This window comes from Hydra vulgaris, chromosome 11 (genome assembly GCF_038396675.1).
Source record: "Hydra vulgaris chromosome 11, alternate assembly HydraT2T_AEP".
NCBI lineage: Eukaryota > Metazoa > Cnidaria > Hydrozoa > Anthoathecata > Hydridae > Hydra > Hydra vulgaris.
Window position 1 is genome coordinate 34,852,060 of NC_088930.1, and position 13,214 is coordinate 34,865,273.

General features: G+C 28.8%; 2 non-coding genes across 2 annotated transcripts; both read right to left on the reverse strand.

The window, feature by feature from the left end:
- Positions 1-1,474: 1,474 nt before the first annotated feature.
- Positions 1,475-1,638, reverse strand: LOC136087662 (U1 spliceosomal RNA). The gene has a single exon (XR_010641976.1). It is a non-coding gene; the product is annotated as a U1 spliceosomal RNA (small nuclear RNA).
- A 10,056-nt stretch (positions 1,639-11,694) lies between these two features.
- trnaf-gaa (transfer RNA phenylalanine (anticodon GAA)) lies at positions 11,695-11,767 on the reverse strand. The gene has a single exon. It is a non-coding gene; the product is annotated as a tRNA-Phe (tRNA).
- Positions 11,768-13,214: the final 1,447 nt, after the last annotated feature.

Below are 13,214 nucleotides of genomic sequence, written 5' to 3' on the forward strand. Positions count from 1 at the left end.
AGAATATATAAGCAATATGTCTCCACAACATAAACATACCATCATTGTACATATTTTTTTTTTATCTGTATGTTTTAATTTGGATAAATCGCATTTAAATAAGACACTAATAAGTTGTCTTATTTTAATGCGGTGGATCAGGTATAAATGAATCATTTTAATTGCGTTTTAACAACTTGCGATTCGCAGAAACTACATCGCAAGGTACAAGCAATAACTTTTAAGGAGTTTACGAATTTCCAAAAATAAAATAAAAACATTTGTCATGCACCAGTTGTGGTAAAGTCAGCTAGATTAGTTAAGTATATCATCATACACTGCCGCAGACTTTGAAAATAGAAAACTATCATGGGATATCTTATTTTAGTTAAATTTTTAAATTTTAATGTCGTTTCTCTCAAAATAACAACCTAAATGGTGAGGTATTTTTCTGCAATTTACATAATAGATACTAAATCTTTGCTAAAACTTATAGTCAAAATAGATTTGGAATAATAGAAATGGAATTCTGTAACTTTTTATGATAAACTGCTTACTTTTTTTTGGATCCTGTTTTATTATGTACTTTAGTAGTGCAATAATTGGTAGCAGACATTTGCGCATCATCTTTTTTGCATCTTGTATTACTTTGTTTGCTATTATATAAATTTCAACACAGCATAATAAAAAATAAAAAATTATATTCAAGGTATTTGATTTAAGTTAAAAAAAAGCTTTGATATTCTAACTATTTTTAAAGTATTTATTGAACTAACTATTTTTAAAGTTTTTATGCAAGTTAATTAAAATCCTAATATTTTTCGAAATAACTTTTTAGTACTTTAAAAATATTTTTTACTTAATAATATTACTAATGTAATTTATGTAATAATTAAGGTATAATTTTCTACTTTAGAAGGTAAAAAATTATACCTTAATTAATTTATCAAACGCAATTTGCTCCTGGCCTTTCAATATTTATTCCAGAATATATGCAACTTAACTATAGCGAAACATAATGGTTACAATTTGATGCACTCTAAAGTAGGCTGAGCACAAGTATAAAGAGGAACTTAAGTGTTATAAGAAAACGGCCCGCGTTTCCAGACTAGTTAAATACTTTGACTTTAATTTCAAGAAGTATTTGAGTATTTCTTTTACAGATGTTATTATAGACGGTTAAATCAATTTAAATAAGAATATACTTAAAGGTGGGTTTCCAATCATCCGTTTTTTTACAGGAACGGGAAAAGGAAGGCAAAAATAATCACATGAGCATGCGTAGTTTTCCTTCGGAAAAATTAAAACTTATACTACGCATGCTCACGTGATTATTTTTCCCTTCCTTTTCCCGTAGAAAAACGGATTAGTGGAATCTCACCTTAATATCATGAACCGTTCAAATGCTAATCAATAAAGATATTTTTGTATAAAACGTAGTCTAACGATGTAAATAGGATTTATCGACATAATTCATTTTTTTGTTTAACTAGACTGGAAGCTAGCGCGAACGCAGGCTTCCGCTACCATAAATTGTACTGTCGAGTTACCGACGTTAGCGGTAATCGCAGAGGTCAGCCAGTGCGGAGTGCAATGCAAAAGCCTCACTCTGGGAAAAGCCCCTTGTTGATCAGACTTTTTCCCCAGTCAGGTAAGTATGACTCTCATTGCATTTATAAAATGTCATAAACGTGCTTTGACTTTAGCGATTGTGGGTGTAATTTAGTTTAACAAATCAAATATTGACCACACAAGTTAACAGCAACGTGTTTAACTATAGAGCATTTAAACTTTAATAATTTTTATATTATAAAAATATACGATATTATCTTTTTATTTTTATTTATTTATGTAATTTAGTATTCTATAAAAAGTCTTTATAAAAAAAAAAAAAATAAATAAAGTTTAAACAGTGAAAAAATTCAACTAAGTTTCGCCTTTCGTTGATTATTTATTTAAATTACTCTCATTTTAAGAAAATTTTAATAATTTTATCTAAATTTCAACTCATTTTAAGAATTACATCAAAAGTTAAATTAAGAGTTTAGTTAAAAAAACATTCAAATCTTTCAGAAACATAAAGTTAATAAACTTGAAAATATATTAAGCAACGAACAAAAAAAGATTTTTGTTCAAAATCCCTATTAATGAAAAATGATCAAATCTTTACTTTAAACTTAAAATTACGCAGTAAAAATGATTTTATTATTAACTTATATTAAATATTCACAGTGATAAGTTTGAATATGCGTTGGAAGTTACAAACCTTAAATCGTCTCGAAGAGCAGTTCTCCTAAGATGCCAAAATAGACTTTGATTTTTTTTAAATTTTACTTTTTTTATATATAAGTAAACAGATTAAAAAGCGAAAATGCAGAAATAATCTGTAATTGTCTTGTGTTTCTATTGTATAAATTTGTGTTGATTGTTTATATTTATTTACATTTATGTAAATAGTTATAAGGCATAACGTATATTAAATAACTGTTACAATAAATGCCATGCATATGATAATGAAATAAATGACGATTTTTTGTTTAGATAATTTTCAACTTGCTCATACAATTACTGTCAAGAATGACCCACTTTTCATAAAAAAACTGCCGACTCTTCAGCCGTTGTTAGTCGATAGAAAAGGTCTGCTTTATGGAAACGTTTGACCGCATATTAACTCTGCTTTACGGAAACGTTTGACCGCATATTACTAAACAAGTCCTGGGGCCGTATTCTCATCTCTCCGTTAAGCTTAACGGAGCTTTTGTCTGAAATTTCATTACAATATTTCTAAGTAAAGAAATGACGAAAATTTATATAAATTCGTTAAAATAAAACTTATACCAAGATAAAACATTTATGTTTAAAAAATTATAATTTTAAATAAATTTTTTATTAATGCAATTTAAAAGAAATTTTTGACTAACGCTCCGTTAAGCTTAACGGAGAGATGAGAATACGGCCCCAGCCCGAAATCAACAAACTTGTAATTTTTTTTTTTTTTAGAATTTTTTGTTCTTTTCTTAAATATTAAATAAATTTATACATTAAGATAGGTAAGATTAAAAAAATCGTTATACAGTAACAATTAAAAAATCGTATACAATAACAAATATAATAAAATATATAAGTATAAAACTAAAAAACATAATAAATAGAACGCGGAGACTTGCAGAAGACCTTTAGGTCTTATCATCGAGAACCGCTCGTGAATATTAATTGCATTAAAATAACATTAAATAAGGAATAAAACAAAAATGTAAAAGAAATAATTTGCGAAAAACATAAATTTCGTAAGAATATATAAATAAATTTGTAAAGAAATTATAATTGATTCTTATATATAAATACAAAGTTTGTATAAAATAGTACTTATTTCATAAACACATAAATAGTGAATCCGATATAATTGTATATTACATTATGTAATAAGTTTCATATTTTCATAAAATGTTAAAAATATAGAGATAAGTCTTCAAAAGATAAAATTATTTCTTTCAGTTTTTTTGTGAATGTAATGTAATTCTATTCATGGGAAAAATCTAAATTTTTTCTAAAATATTTTGTTCCAAAGAAAAACTCCTCAAAATGCAATACATGACTTTCCAAAATTAGTTAGAGAAAAAAGTTGCCGAACTAGATCATCATTTCTTAAGTTATATTTATTTGTTTCTTTCAAGGTATATAAGTTATGAAAGGAAACAGGAGATGCGTTAGTTTTACATTTGTACATAAAACAAAGTACATTAAAAATATTCAGTTGATAAATATTAAGAATTTTCATTTGAAATAAAAGTGCTTTGGCATGAGCAAGTCGATCTTTATAGATGATAAGACAAGCAATATGCTTCTGCTGACGATAAAGAGGTTGCAGTTTAGATTTGTTGGTATTACCCCAGGCAATGTTTGCACAATTTATATGGCAGTGGATTAAAGAGAAATATAATTGTGTTAAACTGTGCTTGTTTCAAAAATTTCTCGCTTCATACAAAACTCCTATATTTCGAGCAATTTTTTTGGACAATAAATCAATGTGATATTTCCAACTAAGGTTTTTATCAATATAAATATCTAAAAAGTTAGTAGTTATTTCTCTTTTAATTTCAACTTTGTTATTGTTATTATGGTTTCATTATTAAAAATATATTATTATTCATAATACTTTTAAAGTTGTTGGTTTTTATTATTAATTACTAATTAAAACTTTTACTGTTAGATTCTTTTAACATAAAAAAATGCAGATAGAACCCTATAATTCTCATGCAACGATTTGTATTACTATTAACAAACTGTTTACGGTTGCTTAAATAACTTTTAAGTATCATTAAAATATTTTCTTTAATACTATAAAACTCAATTTTTTTAATAGAATTATGTGGTCAATCGTATTAAAGGCTTTTGATAGATCAATGAAAACGCCTAACGTATATTGCGATTTTTCAAAAGATTCAGAAATATTGCGGGTAATTTGTAGTATAGCGTGTTCGTTAAGAAGTCTTGCCTCATCCACCATACACTACACTAATCTGGCTCTAATCGCTTGCCAAATTTTCAGACTTTTTGTCGCATTCTTTGCGAACAAGGGATTCGACTCTGACGAGTGCATTAAAAATGATTTTCAAAGTTTCATAGGAGTGTTTAAAACATCTGATTAACATCAGACGGCTTCAAAAAGTGTGCACTCAGGAATTAAAACCTCTTTTTGGTACACAAAAGGAAATCAAGAAAAAGTCGAAAAACAGTTGCATTTGGCTAAATCGCTTGCTGCAGCTTTGCAACAAATATTTAGCATCCAACACACCCTGACGCAAAAAAATTGTAGACGCGTAACAATTTAAAGAGAAATTGAAAGATACTAACAAAATGATGTACCAATGCAACCTAAAAGACAACGTAAACTTGACTTTGGCGATGAGCAGCAAATAAAACCAAGCGACAACAACGACTCCTACAACACCACGTCGAAATAGTGTATGGTATCTATCTATGGAAAATAATGAAATCTGAAAAAAATAAAAATAAAAAGTAAGGTTTTGTTTAGTCAAACATTAATGCTGAAGTGATATGTAAACGGCACCAAGTTTTTTGCGCCAAAAAGTGACAGTTCCACTCGATTTACAGAACAAGTCAAAATCATTTCTAGAATCATTTTTGTTGTTTTTGTTAATTTGTCGCTTATTTAGTTGTTAATATTGATTTTTTGTTGTTTTTTTTGATTTCTATATATTCTCAAAATTCTGTACAACTTAAAAAAAAAAAACTAAAAATTTTTATATTTGTTTTTACTTATTTTATTCATTTTGAAAACAATTAATCAGTACATTTAACTTTTTCTTTTGACTCCATTTACTTTATATTTTAAATACTTATAAAAATGTCTTAACAAAAATGGGTTTATATAAAATATTATTCCTGAAGAAAGGGAAAAAAAAAAGGTTTGAAACAAACGTCTACTACTTAAGTCCAGTGGTTTGAAAAGGTTCGTGGATCGATGAAGTCCCAGGATTGAAGCCGGCTCTGGCCAGATAAACGACATTGATATCAACCCATAGAGCGCCGCAAAAGAGCATTAAACTAGGAAGCTCACGTTTTTTTTTGAAGGAGGCGTGAACTTCCTAGTTAAATGCTATTTGGCGGTGCTCAGCGACACAAGAGCTACTCTGAGTGGTGGTGGAGGGGCAACGGGACAATTTTTTGTAACTTTTTTTATTTTTATTACTTATTTAGGTACTCGAAGAAGTCATATTATAAACAAAGTCATATTATAAACAAAGTCATATTATAAACAAAGACATATTATAAACAAAGAAACACTTAAAAAGTAAATACTCAAAATTAACAGTTAAAAAAACTAACAAAAGAAAATTCGAACATCGATTTGTACTAAGTCGCTACCAACTTTTCTACACCGTTTTTTTCGCGAAAATAACACAAATTTATTATTATTTTTATTTCGTAGAAGTTTTTTTGTTTGCATTTTCGTTTTGTAGTTTTCGCTTTCATTTTGTTAGTTTTTGTGTTTTGTCTTTTCGTTTGCGTAAAGTTTGTAATTTGTGCTGTTGTTGCTAATTATTTTTATTGTTGTTCGCTGTTTTTCTATTCTACTCATTTTTCTACACTTTTTTTTTTCGCCAAAATAACTAAAGATTGTTTTTATTTTTAATTTCATTTTTTAATTTAATGTAGAAGTTTTTTGTGTTTGCATTTTCATTTTGTAGTTTTTGTGTTTTGCCTTTTTGTAAGCGTTGATGGACTGAGCGTCCACTGCTTCTTGCGAAAGCGCATTCTATGAAGCGACAATTCTATATGAAAAAAATGTTTTTTTACCATCTGACGTTCTAGTTTTTGTTGCTCGATGTTGGACTTGCTCGAGAATTGCAATGTCTGATTTTAAATGCGTTGACTAGGCTTGTACAGCAAACTCAAGATGGGGGCGAATGTAAGTGAGATACAGAGTGCGCCATAAATAAAAACTGCGACTGCAAAATGTTTTTTTGAGTCGCCTTAGCATTCTATTTGCTACTCATGCGGCTGACTTTATTTGCGGTCTAACATTAAGGTCATTTCTTCGAGAGGACGACGGGTACCGTCGACGTCAGACATTGAGTATTTGTACGTTGACTTGTTACATCCGCGCCCAACATGCATTACTTTGCATTCTTCAACGTTGAAATGCAAGAGCCAAATATGTTATCATTCCACTGCTCTGTCAACGTCATCTTGGAGAGTGATGTTGTCCAACTCCTTTTTAATTATCTCTATTATTTTGCTGTCGTCGGCAAACAGTTTCATATGATGAGTAATTCTGTCCGGCAGGTCGTTTACAAAGATTACGAATAGCAATGGGCCCAAGACCGAGCCTTGAGGCACTCCACTAGTGACTGCTTTCCATTCATAAGTAATGCCGTTTATAACCACTCGTTGACATCGATTGCTTAGCCAAGCTGCGATCCAGTCAACAAGAGCGCCTTGAATACCGTACGCTCTCAGCTTATGAAGAAGGCGTTTATGTGGTACTTTATTAAACGCCTTTGCAAAGTCTGTGTAAATGACGTCTACTGCGTGTCTGCAGTGAGTTGCTTCCGTCATGATATCCCGAGTTTCTAAAAGGTTTGATACCCATCCCTTACTATGAACAAAGTCATGCTGATTTGGAGAAATTAGACCATTAGCAACGTAGTGCTCCATTATTCTTTTTTGTAAATTACTTTCCATAATTTTGCAAGGTATGGAAGTGAGCGAGACTGGCCGGTAGTTGGATGCTTTAAGCCAACTCCCCTTCTTGAAAATAGGTGTTACATTCAATTTTTTCCACAATTCAGGAACTACACCAGTTGCAAACGAGCACTTATAGATAAGCGAGAGAAGCTTGGCAAAGGTAGCTGAACATTTACTAAGGACCCTTGGATTTTATCCATCGTAGCCGGTTGATTTTCTTTCATCAAGATTGTTTAGGCATTTTTGTACTATATCGATTAGGATGTAATTCAAGATAGGTATTGTACTTTGGTTTTTTAACAAGTTTTAACTCTATTTCATTGGTTTCATATTTATTATTTTAGTGATGACAATGGACCAGATAGGTAAAAATTATTTCATTTATAAATTATTAGTTTTCTGTTATATTATAGCTATGTTTTATAACTTTTTATAGCTTGTTTTAGGTTATATCTAAGTATGTATCTTTATTAATAAATTTTAAATTTGGTTTTTGATATGGTTTTATATTAAATAAAAATAATAATTTGATAAATTAAGTTTTCATTATTGAACAGAAAAGAAATCTTGGGTTTTATTGTTAAATTGTTGAGTTATTTTGTTAGTAAATTTAGTAATTAATTATTGGTAGTAATTATTAATTTGATTTTACAGAAATTGTAAAGATTTTTCTTTAATAATGTAAAAAAATCTAGTTTTAAATTTGGGAGTAATGGCATAAGGCGCCAACAATGGCATAAACAGGAAATTCGGTTATCACCATTACAATGACAAACAAACTGAGATTGGTTACATTGCACTTTAAAATATCTACTTGTATCATACTTCAGTTTAATTTTTTATTTCTTTTTGGTATTTATTTATTGCTCTAAAGAGTTTTTAACTGTATTCAGATTTGTTTGTTGCTAGGCCTTAGTTAAATCACTCATATCGAGTTACAACGTCAAGGTAACCATTGCACATAGTGAGTGTTTTCTATAATTTATTACTTTGTTAAATGCTAAAATCTTTCCTTACTCAAAAGCTTTTTGTTTTTTTGTTTTTATTTTAGTTTAGAGTTTTATTAGATTTTATTTTATTAGATTTAGAGTAAACTCGAAATGGAAAAGAAAGTAAAGACTGTATTTTTGAGGTCTATATTTTCATGAACCGCATCTGGATTTGATAACACTTATAAAACATATTTAACATTCATTGCTTAGGATTAATTAACAGATTCTTTGAAATTAACATTAAAAATACCCTTTTCTTGCTTTTAACTAGCAAAAATTATCATTATCGTTTTAATTTATATTATAAATAAAAACGATAATGATAATTTTCGCTAGTTAAAATGACATAATATTATTATGTCATCATACGACATAATATTATTATGTATGATGACATGATATTAATATGTCAACATACGACAGAGTTGTATCAAATTCATTTTTAATATGTATATCCGATAGATGTTTGTGTTCTATACTAGCCTTATAATAACTTTTTTAAATCAAATTTAGTTTACTTAAACGTCATTTAACTATATGCAACAGGCACTGGCATTGCATTAAAAAATTCGAAACAGAATGCATATACACTATTAAAAAAATAGCGCGTATTTTACGGAAAGTTCCGGCAGCTGCCGATGACCAGCTATCCGTTATTTTACGGAAAAACCCATCGCATGTTAACGGAAGTTTCCATTAACAAACGGATTTTTTCCGTTAAATTACAAGGGGTTTGTTCCGTTAAACAACGGGAGGTTTGGACATCGCAACTGACATCGTAAACAAACGGATACTTCCGTTCAAATTAAACAAGTTTTTCCCGTTAAACAACGGAAAGGTTGCAGCAACTCGGCTGCCGGATAGTTTCCGTAAATAAAAGTAATGTTGCAGTTTATATTTCGTTCATACGAAAATTTAAACAAATTATTTTTAGCAAATATTATATATATAAAATTGATGGCATGTTTTTAAAAATATTTTCTGCAAAAATTTTTTATTTGATTTACACAAAAAATGATAAATTTTCCGTGATTTACATTTCACTTCAATAGCAAATATACGAATAAATGATAAATTAGTAAAGTAATGAACACTTTTAAAAAAATTATTAATAATTTTGATAAAATATATACAAGCGCATAATAATATTACATATAGCTATATACATTAACAATATAGATATACTTAAAAACTTATCTTTAAGTAATATATATTGGTTAAATAATAAATATAAGTAAATCAATCCAAATACAAAAGTATTGGTATTATAAACAAAAACACAGTCATTAATTTGTATAAATGTACATACCTTAAATTTAAAATTTACATACTTACAGGGGCGCTTAACTGCTGCAATGCCCCGGGCGGCATGAAAGCTCTCGGCGACCCTGATTAGTGCTGCACCAAGCAACGTTCGCGTAATTGAGATAGCAACTAAGAAAAGAAAGTTAATCAATTTCCAACAGGTTGGGTTTAACTTGTGGCTTTGTATAGAAGGCCTTTGTTTTTTGATAGTTTATTTTGGATTATACGTATGTGCTCCTTTCACGTTGCATTATCATCGAAAACTACACCTTGAAACGACAAAGAATGCTCTCTATTTACAAAAAGATTTGAAAGTTTTAAGGGAATGTCATCTTTTTTATAAAGACGATGGAAGAAAGTATACTTTGTTTTTAAATATTTACGGACAATTCATTCGATACAAACCTTTGTTTACTGTTGCAAATAAAACATTAATATCTTTGATAGAATAAAATACGTTAGTATCGTCACCGTAATAGTTATTATTCATAAATCATAAATTCATTATTCATTAATCATAAAAAATATTTAGAATAATAATTATAAAAATTGTGTGATATTTTCAAGTCTCTACAAGCGAGAGCGCACAAATAGAATATTTTAGGCCACTTAACTATAGGATTGACTATTGGAGATCTATTGATTAAGTCGCGGTTGTTACGTGATTGTAATCACCCCTTTCGAAATGGTAGAATCCGTGAAATCTTCTGAAAACGTGAAACTTAAAAAAAATCCTTCTAATTACTTTTTTTCATTTAATTTCATTTTTAATTGATTTTTTTCAATTTTTAATTAACAATATAAATATTTTTCACGCTATTTTTAATTTCTAAGTACCTAATTGAGCTTTAATAAATAATAAATTATTGTTAATTAGTAAGTAACTCCTTTAGCGTTTTAAGCATTACTTAGTGTTTTGAGCATTGTTGAATGGATAATTTGTAATATCATTGTATGTTTATAATGTATGTACGTTTATAAGCATGTCAAAGTTTTGCAATAATAAAAAATAAACTACATAATTTCAGAATAAAAGTTATCTATACTTTATTATAAACAGTTTGGCGGTTAATTTATGCAAAAAAGTTGTATAGAATTCAAATTTAAAAGTCGAAAAAAAAGTAAAGAAGTGATAAATTATTATAAATAATGTAAAGATTGTATATAATATATATATAATATTTACATTATTTTACACTGTTATTTGAACAATTTTAATCACAACAGATTTTTAGCATTTTTAGTATCGATTTTTAACAACTTCTTGGTTCTTTTATACCCACTTCACCTGTATTTTTATATCCACTTCACTTGTATTTTTATATCCATTTCATTTGTATTTTTATATCCACTTCACTTGAATTTTTCACGTAATCTCTTAACTATTTTATAATCACTTTTTCGCATGAAAAAATCTTTCTTAATGCTTTAATAACCACTTCCCATAATGCAATCTTTCTTAACTCTTTTAAAACCACTTTTTTACGTGATACAATCTTTTAATCTCTCTTAGAGCTAACCTTACCATTTTTTCGCATAACCTAAGTGAACAGCAACCTATTGCAAATCAATTTTTAATTCTAAAAAAAAATGACGTATTAATGCATGACGTAAATATTAGTACATATTTCTTCACTGCTGTTAAAATTACATAATTTTTTGGGCGCGTCTTCATAATGATTTTTTTTTAACATTCTTAATTATCAAAATTTCTTTATGAATTTCCTTTTATTCTTCGCAAAACTGTCACCTCATTCAACATGACTGCCGATACGATTGTTTTCGTTTGACGTCAGAGCGACTTAAGAGTTAGTGATATCATTGTACATTTATAAATAATGTACGTTTATAAGTATGTCGAAATTTAGCAATAATAAAAAATAAACGATATAAATTCCGTATAAAAGTCAAATATACTTCCTTATAAACAGTTTGGCTGTAATTTATGCAAAAAAAGTGAGAGGGGGTGATCTTAAAAAAGTACCGAATGGGTTCCTTTAAAAAAAGAAAAAGGTCCTCAAAACTAAAATTCAAATCGAGCGCGGAAACAAGGACCCTAAAACCATTTATATAATAGTGATAGTTAAAACATTATCATATGCTAAATTTAAAAAAAAAGTCTAAAAATTTTTTGTTAAAAAAACTCAGAAAAAGAATAAAAGCTCAGAATAAAAGAATAAAAACTCAGAAAAAGAATAAAAGCTAATGCCGAAACCCGGGATTGAACCAGGGACCTTCAGATCTTCAGTCTGACGCTCTCCCAACTGAGCTATTTCGGCTGATTGAGCTTAGAAATTAAATAATACTATTATTAATATTATTTATTTACAGTAGAGAGTTATTAATAGACTTAAGAATAGTGAGCTGAAAATTAAAACTTTTTTTTAAAATAAGAATTATATTCAAAGTGGAGTGACACTTAAAATTTTATAAGTTATGTGAAAGCTACATTTTATTTATTTATATCAGGAATGCGGCGTTCCAAAGGGACTCCAGTTTTAACCCAATGGGCACGTCTCGTCCAGGGGGTGTCCATCATCTCATAGACGTCCGGACATCCTTAAGACGTCCGAAAGACGTCCCCCAAACCACGCCTGCCCAACGAGAAAACTCTTTTTTTTCCTGTTTGCTGCTTTTTCCTGAGCTCTTAAAATATTGGATGATTTATAATCTGTAATAAAAAATAATGATTTGGAACTTATTGTTTTAAAGGCCGGAGTTAAGAAGTTATGGAGTCCTTCCCCAATTATACATAAGGATTGTGGCTTTAAAAATTGATTGTGCCTTAACCTAAAAGTCTTAATTTTTTTCTCTGAAAATAGTCCATAAGCATTCACATTCAAATCCTGAGTCTTTGTTGGAATAGCATCCCTGAGATCGTGTTTTAAATTGTAAATATTAAAACCTTTAAACGCAGAAAACATTATTTTGTGTTTTGTTTCCACTTCAAAAACAGTTTTTTTGTTGTTGTTAGTAGTAGTAGTAGTAGTAGTAGTAGTAGTAGTAGTAGTAGTAGTAGTAGTAGTAGTAGTAGTAGTAGTAGTAGTAGTAGTAGTAGTAGTAGTAGTAGTAGTAGTAGTAGTTGTTGTTGTTGTTGTTCTTAATTGTTATTAGGGATTGTCGATTGTGAATTATTGTTATTAAGGTACTCCAAGAAGTCCTAACGGTCTTACCATATAGCAAGCTCATGCCCATTTCCTGTCGCTTATCTGGCTTATCAGAGCTTCCTATCATTCTTCCTGTTGCTTATTTGGCTCAGAGCCAGAAATCCAACCATTGCAATTGAACGGGTCATTTCAGAAACACCATAAGTCATTTTTGAACAAAAAAAGCACGAAAGTAAAAATAAAAATGATATAAATACATAATATACATTATAATAAAATATTTAAAAAGTGATTCTTTTACTTTTATTTCCGTACTTGACTCTTATTTATTCAAAAATGACTTTTGTTCAATGTTTTGTTCAAATGACGTTGTTTCTGAAATAACCCGTTTAATTGCTGTGGCTGGATTTCTGGCTCTGAGCCAGATAAGCAAAAGAAAGAAGGAGATGAAGCTCTGATAAGGTAAACAAGCAACAGAAAGAGGTTTAAACTTGTTCAACTTGCTCTAAGATAAGACCTTATAAGATATTATCAATACAATTAAAAAAAAAACTTTGTTTTTGTTTTATCAAAAATATTTTTAAATTTTTTGAAAAAAATCTTATTAATTTTTCCTGTT